This window comes from Struthio camelus, chromosome 2, assembly GCF_040807025.1.
Source record: "Struthio camelus isolate bStrCam1 chromosome 2, bStrCam1.hap1, whole genome shotgun sequence".
NCBI lineage: Eukaryota > Metazoa > Chordata > Aves > Struthioniformes > Struthionidae > Struthio > Struthio camelus.
In genome coordinates, this window is record NC_090943.1 from 27,131,687 (window position 1) to 27,149,349 (window position 17,663).

The 17,663-nt window shown below is 37.9% G+C and overlaps 1 protein-coding gene across 8 annotated transcripts in view; it reads left to right on the forward strand.

Annotated features, from left to right (window-relative positions):
- ANKIB1 (ankyrin repeat and IBR domain containing 1) overlaps positions 1-17,663 on the forward strand; it is a 97,287-nt gene that overhangs the window by 2,842 nt on the left and 76,782 nt on the right. The window contains exon 2 of one of the 8 annotated variants that reach the window (XM_068934802.1): positions 6,962-7,069. The exons of 6 other annotated variants lie outside the window; for them this stretch is intronic. The gene's annotated coding sequence lies outside the window, so the exon portion shown is untranslated. Of the gene's footprint in view, positions 1-6,961; positions 7,070-11,683; positions 11,759-17,663 lie in introns of those variants that run through there. One more of the 8 variants, XM_068934804.1, reaches the window with a different exon arrangement.

Sequence of the window (17,663 nt, forward strand, 5' to 3'; positions counted from 1 at the left end):
AGTTGTTGTGCTTTAAGTACCATCAGCAGCAAACAGGACTTTTAGCTCTCTCCCCTCCCCTCCCTAAAATACATGCCACCTAGTTTTCCGTGGCGTATTTTTGAAATCACACATACATGTGAATCTCAAGGGTGAGGAATCTTTCATGCAAGATGACAGCATGGTAAAAGTTTAAGCCCAAGAGGTCTACATAACATTAAAAACTGCTAGTTTCATTCAGTACCTCTGAATGTCTTCAAGATATAATGTGGAGCTAGTCAAAATGGTCTTTGTTTGCCATTTTCTCTGGGGAATATTTAACTTGTATGTATTGTATGGCAGAGTGTTTTAATTCATATATTTGTATATGTGTGTATACATATATCTCAACATGCACTCAAGAGTGTTTTAGACAAAGGAGAAGTATGGCGATACTGAGTACCTTCAGCCTCTTAGTCCAAAAGTGACCCTGTGGAAAAAAGATCTTTTCCTTCTCTCTCTCTCTCTCTCTCTTTTTTAATTTTCTTTTTATTTCCTCCCCTTTCAAAATACTTTGCAAAAGCTTAGAATTTTCTTCACTTCCTGTGCTCTGTTAACAGTGCAATCCTGACTTTTTACTTTTTTCTTATTTTTTTGCCGCGCATACCTTAAACCGTACCATAAAAAGTGTATGTGTGGGGGAGAAGCAACCTGGGTTTCCTACTACTGGTGTCCGGAGGTGGCCTGAGGGAGCGCTTATAATTTCTCTAAGCCTCTTCCCGCATCCATGTTTTTATTAATTGGAAACAATATTGCAAACTTGCACACATGTCATATACAGACTAAAATTTCAAGGACCCATTTAACTGTATACTAAACTCTCCTGTTTTCTAAACAGGAGAATCACTATATAAATTTTTTTGGATCTAAACTTAGTCTGTAATACTGCTATTACCCTTGAATTTTCTGTAGTGCTTTGTTGATGTTGTTTACAATATGTTTTTGTTTAATGGTTTTGCTTTGATTTATATTTAAAGAATGTGAATTGTGAACTTTGAATGTTGAAGGATAATTGCAGTAAAAATATGGTAACAGGTTGTAAATGGATTACAGCAGCGGACTAGAAGGAGCTCTGTGTTGAATGCCTGGGATCCTTCCTGGCTGGGGAGGCTTTACAGAACAGCTGTGTGACAGCATTGTGGAGCTCCTCTGTAACTCTTCTTGTCCAAACCCATGCTGACAAGGAAGATAAGCTTTAGTTCCTGGTAGTACTATATTACTTTTGGGGGTGAGGGGGTTAAGGATTAACATTTGATGTGGAAGATGTCTAGGGACTTCTTTTGAAGTCTTCATTGAAATGTGTTCTCTGAGTCAAGTTTTATTTAGGTGTGTGACTTGCACCTAGGAGTCAATGTTTGCACACAACCTGCATTGTTATGATATTGTTCAAATATCAGTTACTGTAGTTTAAATACTACATCATGACAACTGAGACAATATGTTATAAGAAGTATTTCACAGCTAATTAATGTGTAGGCTTCTGTATTGGAGAAAACTTTATTAAATCTCTTGGAGGTTCTTCCTTCCTAAAAGAGTTTTCCAGTGGCTTGTTCTTCTTGAAAAACTTATGCAATGCAGTCCACCATGCTAATATTCTGGAAGCAGAAACTTAGTTATTGGCTACTCTTTGCTGCATTTAAGTTTTCCTTTTTTTCTCAAAAAAAAAAAAAAAAAGGTATTCAGTGTTGGCATACACCTTCACTATGAGAAGAGCACTCTAGAGAGATACAAATAAATAAACCAAAAAGACCTTTGGAAATACTGAAGTCGCCAGATTCCACTGAATAGGGACTGTCGTGTGTAGCCAAATGGTATGCACTAATTTTGAAGGAATATTTTTAAACTGCTGTGAACCACTCGGTCCTTGCTTTGTAATAAAGGTACAGGCAAAAATATAATCCAGACATTTCCAAGTCACTGTGATGTTTTGAGAAGATCCTTAAATTTCCTGAAATGGTCTGAGCTATTCCGCTTATGTTTGCAGTTGATAGTTAAACTACCACAGCATAACCCTTTCTCATTTTAGCATTCTGAAATAAAGCATACCTTTAGTTATGGGAAAAGATAAAGAATGATTGATTCAAGGGCCATCAGTAAGACTGTGTACAGTACAAGTTGAGTTAAAAATCTTGACTTTTAGTGGCTAGACAACATAAACTTTGAAAACCGAAAGAACCTGAAGTGAGTTGTTTCTCTGTGAAAGAGAGCACTTGGTTGTGGCTTATTCTTTTTGAAAAGCAGTGGAGTAAATCACCCATTGTATACATTCCACATAAAACTGTAAGAAATATTTGTAATTGTGATCTGTTTTTCTGAAGTGTGGAGTGAGTTCTTAAGTATAAGGGGTTTTTCAGGAGCCAGTATTAGAGGCAGGAAGATATTAAGTACCTCCTGAAGAAAATGTCCGCTATTTTCAAATTGCTAAATTGCTTTTTATTATCTAAATTGCTAAAATACTTTCATGGAGGCAGCTATATTCTTCTTAAAGTAGTATCTTAAAAAATCTTACTTCTAAGCCTTACTTAGTTACTAAGTAAATAAGTACTTACTTTCTTACTCTGTTTATGGCAGGTTACAAAAACAGATTATAGATGCAAGGTTCACTTATATCCTTGAACCATGGTGATGGCTACTACCAGTGAAGTTCACATTATTTCCCTTCTACGCAATGTCTCTGCCATATCTTGTAGTAGCTGCTCTATCTTAGCCTTGTGTTGGTGTTCCCTTCTGTTTGTTTATATAGCATTCTGTCTTCAAGTCTTTGTTCTTATTTTTCCTGCTTTTTTCCATCATTTCCCCCTTATTTTCCTCCTTGTTATTTTGTGCTTTAACGTTATCTTATCCTTATCCTTCTTTTGAAGCAGGGCTTGTTTCTTTTGGTGACCATGTGAATGGTTTGTGGTATGGATTGTAGCTTTGGTGTACTCTTGTAGAATGTTTTTGTGGAGTCCTTGTTGTCATTAGCATCATCTGCTGGTGCAGATGGCTTATACGCTCTGTTGTACTTTTCTGACGCCTCTGTCTCGTAAAGGTAATTGGACAGAAGACACCTTTTCAGACACTTTGTTTTCTTTTTTGACCAGTGTCAAATGATTTGGAACTTCAATGCTAACAGAACTTTTTAACAGTTCTTTGCAGATAAAACCATGAAAAGAGGCACATTGTCTTACATGAACCAAAGCACTAACAAGAAGTAAGATAAACTAAGAGGAAAATGAAGTAATTCAGGTTGTTATTCACATAGAATTAAAGGGTATGTAGAGGAGAACATCATTTTCTTTTGATTTGGTTTGGTTAGACTTTGACAGATGATGTCAGTTAGAGGTAACCTGCGAGATAACTTTGTGAAGTGGTGAAAGGATGATTCTGGCTCAGTGTGAAAATTTTTATGCAACTGAATTCTGTGGTAGTTATCGTAAGCAGTTAAAATATTGACTTTTGGAAAATGTGCTGGAGCAGTGTTGTGATTTTTTTTTTTTGTTTATTTGTTTTTATTTTTTAGTGAAGGATGCCTTGAAAAAGGTACAGCTTTGAATCCTCCAAAGCGGTTCCTGGGGAAAATACACTTAAGGTTAAAATATAAAACGTTAACTATGCATATAGTAATGGCATATTTCTGGGTGACTTTTACATATGGTGTATCAAACTGCAAATAAATGTAAACATAAGTTGGAAACTGATTCTCTGTTCCAAGTAACCACGAGACATAATTGCTCTTCTTGGAACTTAGCTTATAAAGAATTAGATTTTTCTAGTTTATAAATATAATTCTGCTTTAAAAAGAGACCTTCTCCTCCTTATAGCAGATACATGAAGTGACTGTGGGAACATCATGTCCTGTTTGCATGCAGCTGGTTTTGGTCCTGATTTTAAATTACTGCAAATGAAATAATTTACTGGTGAGAATTGTATTTGTTATATTTATTAGTGTGTGAATTGTGTTTACAATTCACTGAAGGACTCCTCCTCAAGAATCTTTCTCAAACGCTTATTGGGGTAGCAACCCTGCTTGCTTTTTTTTTTTTTTTTTTTTTAACGGACTTTAGTAGGAATTTTGAAGACAGAGTTAAAATGTTGTGTATATATAAGAATGGCATATACATACATACATACATATGTGTATATATAAATTATATCAAGGCAGTCACATAGAAACTTGAAATCTTACATGTATTAAAAAGCGGTAGTATATTTATAGGAAGCACAAATGAAACATTGATAATAGTAAATACTGAAACACTTCCTGTTGTGAATCAGCCTTTGGAGAAATTGCTGAAAATTGAACACAAAAGATCATGATATATACTTTAGTATGTTTTTTGCACTACCGTTGTATTAAATATTGGTTTTGGTTTTTATGTAGTTTTCAAAAGAATTACCACAAACTTAAGAATAGGAATTTTTAGTGCTGCTGTAATTTATTAGTGAACTCTTCTCTATACTGATACTGAAAGTTTTGTTGCTACTGTATTGTACTGCTGTGATATGCTGTTTCTTTCTATATTTTTATTAGCTAGTTATATGAAAAATATTCATAATGAAAGATGATATATGTAAGGCTGTATGCACAGCAGGACTAATTGTCTGCAGTAGCAACCTGTAAATGCTGTTGCAATAGAATTTTCCTGTGAAGTGCTCTTTTTCTTCTACTTCCTTGCCTGTGTAGATTGTTTATAGAGTTGTTACTTTTGGGGGACTTTTTTAAAATCTAAGTGGCTCAGCTGTGTTCTATATCTCCAAGCCCACTGGAGGACAAGGAAGCACGTTAATATCCAGTTATCTCTCTGTAATGTAGAAAGACAGTAAACAGACTGCTGTAGAAATGTCCTGGCAGAGTAGAGCCCAGCAAATTTGTTCTTAGTCCATAAAAACGGTAAATTTCATCAGTGTTCTGGAGAAACTGCTCAATTGTGGAAACTAAAGTTCCAGCTGAGCCAATAATGCAGGTTGTATGTTTTAGCAGTTTCAAGAACTTGTGAACTAATGCGGTGTCATTTACATATGCTAAATAGTGAGAAAGTTGTCCCTGTAGTCATAAGGCAAGAACTTTGATAACTTAAGAAGCTCAGATTTTGAGACAGCTATCCAGCAGTCTTTACGATAACAGAATATGCGGTTCTTCAGAAATGATCTGACACATTTATCTTGTAGAAATAGTTATGTTACAAGGTTGTAATATCAAATAATCTAGGCCTATGCAACATTGTAAACTGTATATAACTAAGAAAGTGTTTATCCCTTATGAAAGAACTCGTTAGTTACATACTCTAATAGTTTGTCTAGAGGTACACAGCCTGCAGTACTGAGGCTTTTCTAAGAACTCCATAGCTTATTGCAGTACAGATATGTATGGTTCTTAATTTATGCCCTCTTTGCTGACTTCTTAAGCCACTGACACAATACTTTATGTATTTAGTTCTCCATGTTTAGAATGATGCATTGGAGAGGTAATCTTTGGATGGAGGTATTTCAGTGAGTCACTAAGTTCAAACTGCTCATTTAAAAAAGAGGAGGAAGAAAAGAAAAAGGCTGTATACTGAGGAGGCTTTATTTGGTGGCGTGTGTACTGAACTAAGCTCTTTGTAATGTCACATTTACCAACCTGTTAATTAGTTAAAATTAAACTGCTTGGAAGTCCTTTATCCCTTTCAGGTCATAGTAATTATTAATCAGTAAGATCAAATAGTATAGTTTTGCTTTTATACAACCTGAACGATAGGTTGGAATGCACCGTCGGCACACTTGTGGATGACACCAGGTTGTGTGTGCTGGAGGGCAGGGCGGCTCTGCTGAGGGATCTTCCAACATGCTGGACAAAAGGACTGGCAGACACCTCATGAAACTCAGCAGAGAGTCTGCAAATTGGGACAGAGTAGCTCCATGCACCAGTACAGGCTGGCAAATGAGAGCTAGGCAGCAGCTTGCAGAAAAGGACCTGGGTTTCCTAGTGGACGCCGAGTTGAACGTGAGTCAGGAGCATGCCCTTATGTAGTTAAGAATGAAGCCAGCAGCTGAAGGTAGTGATTATTTCTATCTTGTTGGCACCTGAGATAGCATCCATTTTGGGGCATCCAGTATAAGAAAGACGCTGGTGTACTGGAGCCAGTCTAGAGGAAGACTACCAAGGTGTAAAGGGGCAGGATCAAGTAACGTAAAAAGAGAAGCTGTGAAAGAGTTGGGTTTCTTCAGTGTTGAGAGAAGGCTAAAGGGAATCTTACTGTTGTCCTCATCTGCCTAATGAGAGGGTGCAGAAAGGAAAGACAGAGCCAGACTCTTGTTGGAAGAGCACAGTGACAGGACAGGTACCAGAAGATACTGCAACAAAAGAAATTACAATAAAATAGTAGAGAAAATTTTCACAAAGAGGGTAGTCGAACACAAGGACAAGTTGCCCAGAAAGGCTGTGGAATCTCCATCCTTGGAGCTATTTGGAGCTCGGCTGGCCAAGGCCTTGGACGAGCTAATCTAACTTTGAAGTTGGCTCTGCTGTGGATGAGGGATTGAAGCAGTTGACTTCCAGAGGTTCCTTGCAACCTAAATTATTTTGTGACTTACTATCATCAGGGTAACCAGTGTTCTGGAGGAGTTGCCTTCAGTTATGAGACATCTACTGTAAACACCATGTGCATATATAGATGTTGTTAGTATATGATCTTGTAAGAGTTTAGTGCATTCCTGTAGAAAAAACAGTAGTTTCTGGCACATGCTGTTGTGCAAGGTAGCATTGGTTTATTGGTTTTGCCATTCTGACAGCCTGCTGGCACTGATTAATATGAAATATCATATCAGATGATACAGTCGCGCAGCCCTTTCCTCTCTCCTCCACAGTCCTTGCCCTGCTGAAATGTGTGGCCCTGAGGATGGTGGAGCTTTGAGGAAGAGAACAATACAATTATCTTTTGTAAATTCTACAGTTCTGACTTTTTTTTTTTTTTTTTGTTAGGAGAATCTGAATTCTGCATAGTCAAAGACTTGAAGTGATCAGTCCAGTGCAGTGAAGGACTTTGAATATTGCATGCATCTGTAACAAAATAGATGAATTCTGAATGAGGTACCTTTTGCCACATTTTATATTTTTCAATTAAGCTTTTCCTATAACAGAGGCTTAAAAACTTCTCCTGTGCAGAAGTCACCTGATTCCTTGTGTAGCCTTTGATGCTATGAAATAAATGTATATCTGCAATTGAAATACAGGCTGCTTTTTTTCTTTTTTCTTTTCTTTTTTCTTTTTTTTTTTTTAGCAAACCTGCAAGTCTAGACTTTCTCATAAGCTAGCTGCCTGAGGTTTGTACTTAGTTACTTAATAGCAGAATAGAAAGCTAAATTCATTTTGCTGTAATGGCATTTAGACTGACAGCATGTTCTAGTTTAAAATGTTATATTGTTTAACTAAAAAGAGATAATATGGAGTTTTTATTTTCTGTGTTACCCTGGATATTAATTATTACAATGTAAAATAAGCAAACCTGAATAAAACTGTCACACAATTTTATTTAAAGGCAATGTAAAGTGCCTACTGATTTGATCTTTATTTCAAAGAAGTTTTTTTTTAAGCTTAGTCTCACTGAGCTCAATTCAGAAATCTTGTTGAGTTTTTCCTGCATGTATTCCTATCACATATGCAACAGTGAGGAACCAGTTTGGGGAACCAGAGTTTTAAATTTAATCTTTAAGGAGTTGGCTGGTTAACCCTCCCCCCTTCCCCACCCCCAGTCTTGGTTTGCCTGTTCTCTTGGTTTTCTAAGAAGAGAAATGAGTAAGGGTTCTCCTAGATTAGTCACAAGCCCTGAAAGTATATTGAAGGTTTTGTAGGTTATGGTATTATGGTAGCCTTAAGGAGTTGCTGATAGCTCTCATCATTTTGTCAATGTACAAAGGTTCTCAATTTTAGCAGTTACTCATGTGTGCCAAAGTAAATGATTATTAGGGAAGAAATCCTAAATCCAAAAAACATGTATTTCCTGGGAATAGCTGCTCTGGGAGTTACTGGTTTCAAGAGAAAACAGTCAGTGTTTTTCAGATGTCTTCAGTGTCTCTTAGCTCCTTCAAAATAATAATGGCATGCAGATAAAAGCAGACTGGGTCAGTGCTAAAAGCTGTTGTTCAAAAAATTTTTCTGGAGACTTCAAATGTCAGTATGAACTTTAAATAAACAAACAAAAAACTCCAAAACCAATCTACCCATGGTTTACTGTGAAAATAAAGCCTTGCACCTTCCTGAAGTCTGTCCTGTATCACTCCTTGCTTGGGCTAGCATGTATCGTAATACTGTCTGTGTTTGCATGCTCTGATTCTATTTGGTCCTACTATGTTGTCCTTTTCACACTGCTCATCCGCTTGCCACATCCAAACGTCTGTAACTGAGGGCACACAGGAGTTGTTCACGTGCAGTAGTTATATGTTATGGTCCTGATTCCCTGCAATTGTGGATGTTTCTAATAAAGAATCATTTCTCTTTATATTAAAATATGTTGCATTCTTAAAAATTGAAGTGACTTAAAATATATCTGTGTATAACTGAAGGCGTATGAGAACAGTATTCTGTTTTCCAAATGGGTTTAATGGGACATAAAGTTGCAGAGTGTGGGGTGGGGGCTATTGTTTGGGGGGGAGGGGGGCCGGATACAATTTAGTGAAATATTCAAATTGATTAGGGAAATAACACTTCCATGTTATGCACCTGATTGCATCCTGAAAATGAGCGAGGTATTGCACAGAGGGATTATATGCCATTTAAAGTAGAGGGTTCCAGTATCCTAATCCCTGGAACGCTCCAGCCTCATTCAGTTCTGCTATAATACAGTATCTTCTCCAGGAGACTGTAGAGTATATTAATTAAAGTAGTTTTCATATGAAGCAACATGTGAAAAGGGAGTCTGGTATGCTTATTTCATGTCTTCATAGAGGGTTTTTTTTTTTTATTGTATAGCGTTCTTTGGGCAGTTCTTTGAGCTGTTGTTGTTAGATACTTGTTTCAGAGATCCTGCTTATTTTTAATCTAATACAAATGGTCTTCCATTTCTTTCACTTCTTGTCTATTGCTCTTTCCCCCTTCTGGAGCTTGTAGATAGTAGTTTAATATAATTAGAGCATCCTTCTTGCTATGCAATGTGCTGTACAAGTATATGGGATAACACTAGGCTAGATTTTCAAAGCTATTTGTGTCAGCAGGATTATCAGAAGAACTTAAGATTTAAATCCTGCAATGAATACCTACGTCGTATTGATTAGATTGTGTTGGTTTTACGTGTCCATTAGCATTGGACATATCTGGTCCATGGATTGTACCCCAGTAATTTCTAGATCTCATAAAGAATGGTGCAACATAAACTTAAATTTAAAAAAAATAAAAGCAAACAAAAACAGAACCTCCCCACCCACACCTACCTCTCGTCAGTCTCTTCTTTTCCCCTCTCCTACTTTCTGACTGCCAGGATGCCTGTGCTGAATATCTTCACCCTCTAGTAAATTCAAGCTCAGCTGTGTGTTTTCACTCCTAGTTGGACAGTTATTTTCATTGCCTTTCCACCATGAATGATTGGTCTTGCTTGCCTGGGACCAGGCACTGGAATAACCATCTGCTGCTGTTATTAGCCATCATCTGTTTTTTTTGCACAATGAGATTCAAACTGGGCCCAGATGCAAGTGTCAGATCTGGTGAGAAGTTGGAGGGGGATGGGGTAAAGCTGCTGCGTCACGGTTATTTTCTGGGAGTATGACACCGCTTTGCATGGGGCTTAGTGTAGGGACTTACAAGCTTGGGAGCAGCCTAGAGCAGCTAGTGCTGCCTCTGGTGCTGTGGCAGCAGCTCTGTATCTGCGGTTTCCCACTCGGCCCAACCGCATCCTCGCGTCTGTGCTCCATGCACAGTCCCTGTCTGAATGCCAGAGAGCATTCCCTGTCGCTGCCAGAGAGCCATATCTCATAGGGAAGTGCTGGGCTACAGGAGAAATTTCCTGAAAATTGTTCTGGCTTTAACAATAATAGCGGTGCTGGTGTACTCCTGTCTTGCCTCCACCGCCCAAATAATTTTTCACTTTGCACGTTTTGCACATTGTTGGTACTTCTGCTTTTGTCTGCACTTCAGTTTGAGTGAATGTTCTTTTGAAATTATTTTCATTCTTTGTCATATACGTTGGTACAAGTAATTCTGTGTCCTTATGACTGCTGCTATGGTCTGGTCTTTTGGACTATCAACATCCAGCAAGAAAACCCAGAACAGGGAATGGATGTGAGTTGCAGCTCTTCCTATGCGGTCACAGAGGCATGTGCCAATACAAAACAGAGGAATGTGTGGAGATATGAACAGATAGGAGGAGAGGATCAGTCACAGAAAGGGCAGAATCAGCTTTAGTGTCAATTAAAACTGCTTGTGGAACTACAGTCTAAGTTTCTCAAGGGACATTAGCATTATAAAAAGATAACGGAGGCAGATTTCCAGCCTGCTAAGTGTACACTTCATAATAACTATAAAAATGACATTATAATTTCTGGAGCTGGCAGACAAATCTAGTAGAGGTCATACATTGATCTGGGCAGCTATAGCAGCGAAATTGGGCCTTAGGGAGAAGAGCAACACAAAATAAGTACAAGTGCAGGGGGAAAATACACATTTTTTTTCCTCTTGTGATCCCTTTTAGTTGTAAAGACAAGCAGGAAGAGCCATTCTTAAATAAGTGTCTGTGTGTTACTTCAGTGCTGTAGCAGCTGAAGTAACATATAGACGTAAAGCTGTCACCCACAGCTTCCCACAAAACGGGCATCCAAACTCTTGAGAGCTCCCAGAACTAATAGAGATTCCCTTTGACTTATATCCCATCTGCCTCTGCTTGCCTCTGCTCCCACATACGTGCAGAATAAAGCTGGCAGGGAGATTCTTTTAACAGACTCTGTTCTTGAGTCTTATCCCAGTGGACTTCTGTCTCATTTTAACAGCCAAATACAAGTTCTACCTACCCAGCAAAAGCTGGGTTGATAATTGAACTTTTCTTTCTGACAGGTCAGGTTGCTTAAGAATGACTTAATCAGTCATAGTAGCAGAAGGTGGATAGGCTTGTCAAGCTGAAGTGGAGCCACGGTGATTTGACTGATATTGGGAAGCCTGCTATTTTACGTCAGCAGGCCAAATTTGCATAGTCTCAGCTAGCCTAGAGTGGACGCCATGCACGTTTTTTGGCTAGGTTTGTACTGTAACTGTTTTACAGCCATGTTTGGTATACAACAAAGTAGAAATCTTCCGGGAACGTGTGTTTTAGTCATAGCACCGCCACAGTGGGGAAAGCCCACGTGCTAATTGCTCTCAATGACTTTCTCTTTGGCCACCACTCAGAAATAGCATTGGCCAAGAACCTTCTGTGCCATCACTGACGCCTCCCAAATCAGGAAGAGGATCTGGTTCTTTCTGTTCTGTGGGAACTATGCATCTTCTGTAGCAGCAGATAAGAGATACAGATGCCCTGAACGTCACCTTCCCTAACCGGAATCCACGAGTGAGCTGATGATGTTTGCCGTATGGTCAGTCCTTGCTTTTCTTAGGACCCTAGCAACTGCGTGGAGCAGATGTGGAGCCAACAAAGGCAGTGATGAAGTCGGTGATGAACGCAGCCTAGGCTGTATTAACTCCACATTGTCTGTTTTGATAATAGGTGGCTCAGAGGCAAGCGGTATTAGAAACAAAGGGTGTATAACATCTAGTAAACGCTGGTTTCCAGAGCATGCGCTTCCTGGCTGTAAAAAAGAGGTAAGGCAGCAACTTTCTATTTCTGCCTCAAAAATTCTGCAACAACTCTGGCAGCCCACAAAGACGAACAGTGGTTGAAAGAAAAGAGGTCGTGCTGCAACTATATGAATTCATACATCTTGCACATTGCATACAGTTTCCCCAACTCAAAAAGGTTGTAGCGGCACTGGAGAAAAGATCAGGAAAAGCGGTTAAGGTTCATCAAAGTTGTACAGAAACCATTCCATAAGAATTAGAATTAATCAGGATATGAAACAGTAACCTCTGAAAAGACTGATATGATAGAAAGATGATCACCTGTAAGGGGTGATGTGATAGAACTCTCTAAAATTAGAAGTGGAATGAGGAGAGTAAATAGGGAAAGATTTTTTGCTCTCTACCTCAGTTCTTGTAAACAGTGCAAATGAACCTTTACAAGTGGCAGGTTAAAAACAGGAGGAGATATTTCTTCACAATGAATAGTTAAGCTGTGAAATTTCAGGATGTCATGGCTATTAAAAGCTGCCATAAGCGCAGAGAGTTTTGCGAACAAATAAATGGAAGAGAAATCCGTCACAGGTTATTAATATAAAAACAGCACATCTCCCTGAAGTACCCCCTGAGTTGCTGAAGATTGGGAGAGTATTGTGGAAAAGTACCAGTCCATGCTTGCCCAACTTTTATACTTTTCATTGGGTATCCTCTACTGGCCCCTCTCTGGGACGAGATACTAGATACTACAAGATACTGATCTAGTGTGGCCGTTATTATAACTGTGTTTATAATATTTGGAAGCAAAATTGGAAAGAAAAATGCATATAATGGTAACAGCGAGCTCTTGAAAGAACTGAAGTTACATATAATCTGTGTGCTTTCAGATCTGTGAAGCCTAAAATCAATAGAAATTTTGCTACGATCCCTATATAATGCTGTTCCATGAAAGCCACACAATAAAATGAATTGATCAATAAAGTGTTGGCATGTAAACAGTTGAAGTGGTAAACGTGGTTGTTGGAATTGAATGAGTACTCTAGTTGTCGTTAATAACATTTGATTATAAATAAATAAAATCATCTTTAGCTTGCTTTAGGCTAATATCTTGAAATGACATTGCCGTTCGGGTTAGGATTCTTTTAAGGAATAAACTAGATTTTCTTCCATTTAGAATTTTGAATATTTATTCTTAAGCAAAGTAGTTTGCTTTTACTTATGAGAATCTGCACTAATTTTGTTTTTTCAGACAGTCTGAAATAACTTCCAAAACAGCGCAGAACTATTATCAGTCTTTGACAGACCTCTAGTCATTTCTAACTCGTACTATAATCCCTTCAAATCTGTATCGCTGCAAAAATCCTGCGGGTTTTTCTTCTGTTTTTTTTTTTTTTTAAAAGCTTGTCTGATGTTTTTATAATTTATCTTTTTTTTAGTTCAGTAATGTTACTACAAAAAAGCTCATTAAAGTTTTGACCTTCTTAGTCTGCTTCAGAAATCAAGTAATTTTTCAGGCTTCCACATTGAATATCAACTGAACCCATTATCTCAAGAAAAACATTGGCTCCAAGGACCTACTGTAATTTCTAAAGTATTGGGCTTCGTGGATGCAAATAATAAGAAAAGTCATGAGTAAATAAGCATAATGAAAAATGCCTATTCCAGGACAAAGGCAATCCCTTAGCTGCTGGACTAAAGAAATTTCTTCTTTTAGCGGATTGTACAGGAAATTGTCTAATTAAGCTTTTTACAGCTCTTTCTGTAACATATAGGACTGAAGATAATAGATTACGTCAACCTCTGAGGTTCTGATCGAGGAAAACAGTTTCTATGTAGCTTGCAGAAGAAGGTAAATAAAACCGAGGAACATAACTTTTGTAGATCTTCTACATCTTTTATACTCCTTTTGGAGCTATGCCCGCAGAACCCTTCTCGGAGAAGGTATCTGGGATTCCGCCATAAGGTCAGCGCCAGCCTGATTCTTTCCCATTACGTAGATCTTGATCTTGGCAAGTACAGTGATGGGACCCCTCAGTGTCATCAAGGATAACTTCATTGCTCAGTACCTGAGAGCTTGTTTTGTCTCTTAAGTGAAAAATCTTGGATTCTTTCTTGACTTACGGCAGTCATTTTCATCTAGAAGCTGCTGTCACATCTTTATGTTTTGCTGTATCAGGTAGCCAAGGTAGCCATCTACATAGGTCAGACATTTGACTGAAATAATACTGTTTCAGATCATCGCATTTGACTGAGATCGTATCTTCACTTTGCCCCAAATACATCTAAACAGCTTGATGTCTGCCTTCTTCGGGCTTTTAGCGCAACTGTAGGATCATGTCCTGGGAGAAGTCGTGCTCTTTATTGCAAAATCGTGGAAGTTACTGTTAAATGTTATAGCATTGAGGAAGAAGAAAATTTTTAGAAGACCTTGTCTGAAGGAGGAGTAATTCAATCATATAGGCTTGGTTAGTGAGGTGCGATATGCTGTAGCCTGTGTGTTAAACCAATAAAATAAACCATTCCTGGCTTTCTACAATGGTATTGCAATAGTGTAAAATGCAAACCCACTCCAAACTGGTTAGCCTTGATCAGTACAAATGCAATTGGATGTGCTGTAGCACAGATGCTCTCTTATTGTTGTGACACGTTTCTGCGTGAACCAGAGTTTTTTGTTTTTAGGCGTAATAAGAAGTGGAAACACTGGCTTCAATAGTGAAATGTTCCAGTGGAAACAAGACACAAGAATCTGATGCCTTGGATGTTGTGGTTTAGAACCAAATGAATGGAATTTATGTTAAATTTTTCAGTTCAAGAAAGATACGTAACCCTTCTAGCAGAAGTGTTCAAAAAAATGAGAGAAAAATAAGTGTGTGCGTCTTCCTTAACGTGCTTTGTGCATAGGAGCTGAAACACACACGAGGCAGGGACGAACAAAACACTTGATGGTTGATATTCCCAAACTTCTCAGCAAATTTACCTGTGAAGAGAACAGAAGTGGAAGAAGAATTAATTCTATCAAAGGACCTCTAATTTCTTTACATATAGCTCAAATTTTTAATCTAAATACTACCTTTAAAGCACATTGTAATATACGTTTTTCCTTAAATTTAGGAAAGTTTAGATGTCAGAAAAATGATGGGGAAAAGTAGTAATATCAGTAGTTTGCTTATGTTTCAGGAGGACTAGTTTGAACAACTAGTTTGCTAATTTGAAGGGAAAAGCTCAGATTTCTGCGTCATTGATATTGGGAAGTATATTCTAGCAACGAAGCTAGGAAAAATAATGCACTGTAAGGAACTCGATGACTGTATGAACAAGAGTGATGTTACTTCACTCTTCTGGACATCAGAAATGTCGTAATTGGTGTAAAGAGTCAATTATGTTCTGTTTAGATTTTCTCCTGCCGCTTGGATGGCTTTAAGTCATTTCAAAGTCATAAAACTAACAGTATACCTCAGAAGAGCTTAACTCTGTGGTAGGATTAACGTTCTGCTTGAGTTTGGATGACTAACAGAAAGATTTAAAGTGTGTATAGGTACACACTTACAGATTAGATACTGGCAGGTACAACTGCTCGTGCCCACAGTTACATAGTGAGTGCTTGTTTGACCACCTGTGTTCCAGATAGTGACTGAGAATTACGCTCTCACTGAATTCTTATAAATAAAGAAAAATCCTTGTGACAGTACTAAGAGGTGTACAGCAACGTTCCAGACAGGTTTTTCTGTCAGCTTGAATTCCTTCCTTGCTCTCTCCCTCTTTCTGAAGGAGATTTCCTTGTCCTGGCTGGAGTATTCGGTAGACAAGTAGCATAGATACATAGTAACTGAAAAAGTTTCAACCTCATAAAAATCACCTTAAGAGACTTGTGAGGTTTCAGTCATTTCTTAGAAATAAAAAATGTCAGAATAGGGAATGGTTGTACAGGCCAACCATAATTCACCTTTTTGTGTATGCCCTTTATTAGCGTGTCCTTCAGCTTAAATGAAAGCACGCTTGTTTGGCCTTATTTAGCGTACGTGGCAATGCTGTATGCATGGTGAAGATTTTTGTAGCATCCTTTCTCATTTGCATTTTCTTCACTTTCACCCACTGACTCCTGCAGACTGTTTTCCCTTGTTTCTTGCATTTTTCTTGCTCTTGGCAATCCAGCAGGGTCAGTTACTCCTGCTTCTCCTCCTCTATCTTATCTGGGTGCCAGCAGTGGTAGTGAGAGCATGGGAGAAATGGCATAGCTGTTGTTACTGTTTTCTGGGTCTTGCTTCGGAGTGACTCTTTAAGCTCAGAGCGATCATGGAAAAAGTCCTGCAAACCATCAAACGTGGTTAGCATGCGCAGCCTGATTTTCGATTTTGTATCACGGAGCCTGTAAACTTAACTTAGATGCAGTTTTGATGTCAAATGGGTCAGATTTTGCAAAATAAGGGACTCTAGTAACTTGTATTTCTCTTCACTCTTTGTCTTACGTGCTGGAGGTCAACAATAGTATTCTATAAAGAGCAGCAGTTGTTAGTATTGCATTAGCGTATACATCAGTCACCAGGTATGATGGCTTTTATAATAGGAGAAGTGATTTGAACTCACCTCTGGTTTTTGAAAATAAACTCTCTTCTCTCCATTTCTCTCTCTCTGGCTTGACTTTTATCTTGAAACAGAAAACCATTATCATACAACAACGTTATGTTTCGTCATCATTGCTCTAGAGTCAAGAATAATCTTCATAAATGCAAACTGTAAGATGCTATAATTAAATTTTGTTACCCATAGCCTTTATGTAAATGATTAAACATTTTGTACACAGTGGGAAAAAAAATACAATACTTCAGGAGGTATGTTTTTGTCAAAAGTTCAAAGTACTTCTTCAAGTTACATGTTTAAACATAGAATTGTGAAAATTAGTGTTAGATTAGATCCAATATATATTTTTCTATTTCCCTGCCAGAGTCAGAATTTTGCCAGTGGGTATATTAAATATTTTATCAGAACCGTTGCAGTTGCGGTTCTACTAATTTTCTGGCATACCTAAGGTGAAACTGATAATTCTTGTCACTATGGTTACCTGGATGACGAGTCCTTAGCAATGAGTGTTATTGAGATTCTGGGAACTTAGCGCTTTGGCAAACAGAAGGCGTATCTGTGACTAGAAATAGTTAAATAGTTCCTAAAGTTGTCTCTCAGAAATGTCACAAAACGCTTGTGAAATATTGCATAGACAGTGTATGTTGCTGTGGGAGTCTGTCTCATTTTAGACACACAATGATCTCCTGGATTCTGTGTTTAGACCTTAAATGAATGTGTTGCTTTGAAGGAGTGCTGACCGGTTAAATTACCTCTTTGTTAAAAGGAAATGGATTTGTTCATTCATCTGAAAAAAATCAAGATATCTTTGAAAGATCAATGGGGTCACATTGTCTTTTAGCCTTACTGAGAACAAAACTAGCATATAAGAATGCTTCCAGGAAACAATAAAAGCGTGTGCATGTTTGTTTCTAGTCCAGCACTTTTGTGAACGTTGTTTGCCATCTTTTTCCACCAGTTAAATACGCTTTCCTCACCTACCACTTGAATAGCATACAAACAAATAGTTCTTTAATGTAGGCAAGGTGTATTTTATAAACTGTCATACCATAGGTATTTATGAAAAATTATGATTCCCCAAGTAGACACATACTGTGTCAGTCTTGAAAGTGTAGTTTGTCTAAGTGGAAACAGGGAATTTTGAATACGTTGCATGTTCCTTGCTTTCAGTTATTTGGATAATAAGAATAGAGAAATTATGGTAAACGTTGGTTAGTTTATTCCAAATTTTTGCAACCTGGGGACCATCAGCAGTCTACAGACAGAGTGCTGGTCCTGTAAATATTGTAATTATCAGGCAGGAGTCAGTGGTATAGCATACTGTGATTATTTAAATACAATTTAAAATATAGCTGAT